This window comes from Rhinopithecus roxellana, chromosome 4, assembly GCF_007565055.1.
Source record: "Rhinopithecus roxellana isolate Shanxi Qingling chromosome 4, ASM756505v1, whole genome shotgun sequence".
Lineage (NCBI taxonomy): Eukaryota > Metazoa > Chordata > Mammalia > Primates > Cercopithecidae > Rhinopithecus > Rhinopithecus roxellana.
The window spans coordinates 106,971,148-106,974,894 of record NC_044552.1 but is presented as its reverse complement, the minus strand read 5'-3'; positions in this window follow the sequence as shown (position 1 = coordinate 106,974,894).

Genomic DNA, 3,747 nt, shown 5'->3' with positions numbered 1-3,747 from the left:
GAAGTTTCTAAGAAAGCTTCTTTCTAGTTTTCATCTGGATATTTCCTTTGTCACTGTAATGTTCATTGCGCTATGAAGTATCTAATTGCAGATCTCCATTAAACTATGCTAACAAACTGATCACTGAAGAGAAACGTGTAACTCTGTGAGTTGCATTCACACATGGTAATGCAGTTTCTCAGAAAGCTTCTCTTTAGTTATTATGTGAGGACATTTCCTTTATCACCATGGGCCCCTGTAGGCCTCCAAATATCACTTTACAGATTAGACGAGAAGAGTGTTAGCAAACTTCTTCTTGAGGCAGAGGTTGTAACTCTGTGAGATGAACTCTCAGATCAGAAAGAAGTTTCTCAGAAAGCTTCTTTCACGTTTTGAACGGATTGAAATTCCCTTTATCAGCGTAGGCCTCAATGTGATCCAAGAAGCCCTTCTCAGTTTCCCCAAAGACAGTGTTAATGGACTGCTCCACGAAACATAGGTGTAACTCTGTGAGATGAATTCACACATCACCAAGAAGTTTCTATGAAAGCTTCTTTCTAGTTTTCATCTCTGGATATTTCCTTTGTCACTGTAATGTTCATTGCGCTATGAAGTATCTAATTGCAGATCTCCAGAAAACTATGCTAACAAACTGATCACTGAAGAGAAACGTGTAACTCTGTGAGTTGCATTCACACATGGCAATGCAGTTTCTCAGAATGCTTCTCTTTAGTTATATGTGAGGATATTTCCTTTATCACCATGGACCCCAATAGGCTGCCAAATATCACTTTGCAGATTCCACGAAAAGAGTGGTTAGCAACGGCTTCTTGAGGCAGAGATTGTAACTCTGTGAGATGAACTCACAGATCAGAAAGAAGTTTCTCAGTAAGCTTCTTCTCATTTTTATTGGAAGATGTTTCCCTTGGCCCCATTGTTTTCAAAGGGTTCGGGAATATCTGTTCTCAGATTCCACACAAATAGGGCTAGGCCACGGCCCCACGAAATACAGCTGCAACTTAGTGAGTTGAATTCACATATCACAAAGCGGTTTCTCAGAAAGCTTCTTTCTTTACTAAGACGAAGTTATTTGTGGTCTTGGAGCGCCACCGTGTGTCCTATTGCAGATTCTGCGAAAACTCTCCTAGCAAGTTTCTCAGTGGTAACAATGATGGACATCTGTGGGCTGAAATCACCCACAACAAAGAAGTTTCTGAGAAGGCTTCTCTGCAGGTTTCTCTGAGGATAGTTCCTTATTCAGCATGCGATTCAACGATATCCAAGACATCACATCTGAGATTCCTCAAATGAGTGCTAGGAAACTCCCCCGAGAAAGGGTGATAGAACACTGTGAAATGAATTCACATATCACAAAGCAGTTTCTCAGAAAGCTTGGTTCTGCTTTCTCTTGGAGGATATTTCTTTTTCCTTCTATTCTTCAAAGCTATCTGAAATATCACTTCTCGGAATCCACGGAAACAGTCCTAAGAAACGGCTGCAAAAAAACAATGGCGTAACTCTGTGAGTTGCATTCACACATGGCAATGCAGTTTCTCAGAAAGCTTCTCTTTAGTTATTATGTGAGGATATTTCCTTTATCACCATGGGCCCCTATAGGCTCCCAAAATCACTTGCAGATTCACGAAAAGAGTGTTAGCAAACTGCTTCTTGAGGCAGAGATTGGAACTCGGTGAGATGAACTCAAGATCAGAAAGAAGTTTCTCAGAAAGCTTCTTTCACGTTTTGAACGGATGAAATTTCCTTTATCAGCGTAGGGCCTCAATGTGATCCAAAGAAGCTCTTCTCAGTTTCCCCAAAGACAGTGTTAATGGACTGCTCCACGAAACATAAGTGTAACGCTGTGAGATGAATTCACACATCACCAGAAGTTCTAAGAAAGCTTCTTCTAGTTTTCATCTGGATATTTCCTTTGTCACTGTAATGTTCATTAGCGCTATGAAGTATCTAATTGCAGATCTCCAGAAAACTATGGCTAACAAACTGATCACTGAAGAGAAACGTGTAACTCTGTGAGTTGCATTCACACATGGTAATGCAGTTCTCAGAAAGCTTCTCTTTAGTTATTATGTGAGGACATTTCCTTTATCACCATGGGCCCCTATAGGCCTCCAAAATATCACTTTGCAGATTAGACGAGAAGAGTGTTAGCAAACTTCTTCTTGAGGCAGAGGTTGTAACTCTGTGAGATGAACTCACAGATCAGAAAGAAGTTTCTCGAAAAGCTTCTTTCACGTTTGACATGGATGAAATTTCCTTTATCAGCGTAGGCCTCAATGTGATCAAAAGAAAGCCTTCTCAGTTTCCCCAAAGACAGTGTTAATGGACTGCTCCACGAAACATAAGTGTAACTCTGTGAGATGAATTCACACATCACGAAGAAGTTTCTAAGAAAGCTTCTTTCTAGTTTTCATCTGGATATTTCCTTTGTCACTGTAATGTTCATTGCGCTATGAAGTATCTAATTGCAGATCTCCAGAAAACTATGCTAACAAACTGATCAGTGAAGAGAAACGTGTAACTCTGTGAGTTGCATTCACACATGGCAATGCAGTTTCTCAGAATGCTTCTCTTTAGTTAATATGTGAGGATATTTCCTTATCACCATGGACCCAATAGGCTGCCAAATATCACTTTGCAGATCCACGAAAGAGTGTTAGCAAACGGCTTCTTGAGGCAGAGATTGTAACTCTGTGAGATGAACTCACAGATCGAAAGAAGTTTCTCAGTAAGCTTCTTTCTCATTTTTATTGGAAGATGTTTCCTTGGCCCCATGTTTTCAAAGGGTTCGGGATATCTGTTCTCAGATTCCACACAAATAGGGCTAGGCCACGGCCCCACGAAATACAGCTGCAACTTAGTGAGTTGAATTCACATATCACAAAGCGGTTTCTCAGAAAGCTTCTTTCTTTACTAAGACGAAGTTATTTGTGGTCTTGGAGCGCCACCGTGTGTCCTATTGCAGATTCTGCGAAAACTCTCCTAGCAAGTTTCTCAGTGGTAACAATGATGGACATCTGTGGGCTGAAATCACCCACAACAAAGAAGTTTCTGAGAAGGCTTCTCTGCAGGTTCTCTGGGATAGTTCCTTATTCAGCATGCGATTCAACGATATCCAAGACATCACATCTGAGATTCCTCAAATGAGTGCTAGGAAAACTCCCCCGAGAAAGGGTGATAGAACACTGTGAATGAATTCAAATCACAAAGCAGTTTCTCAGAAAGCTTGGTTCTGCTTTCTCTTGGGGATATTTCTTTTTCCTTCTATTCTTCAAAGCTATCTGAAATATCACTTCTCGGAATCCACGGAAACAGTCCTAAGAAACGGCTGCAAAAAACAATGGCGTAACTCTGTGAGTTGCATTCACACATGGCAATGCAGTTCTCAGAAAGCTTCTCTTTAGTTTATGTGAGGATATTTCCTTTATCACCATGGGCCCCCTATAGGCTCCCAAATATCCTTTGCAGATTCCACGAAAAGAGTGTTAGCAAACTGCTTCTTGAGGCAGAGATGGAACTCGGTGAGATGAACTCACAGATCAGAAAGAAGTTTTCAGGAAAGCTTCTTTCACGTTTGAACGGATGAAATTCCTTTATCAGCGTAGGCTCATGTGATCCAAAGAAGCTCTTCTCAGTTTCCCCAAAGACAGTGTTAATGGACTCTGCTCCACGAAACCTAAGTGTAACTCTGTGAGATGAATTCACACTCAACAAGAAGTTTCTACGAAAGCTTCTTCTAGTTTTCACTGT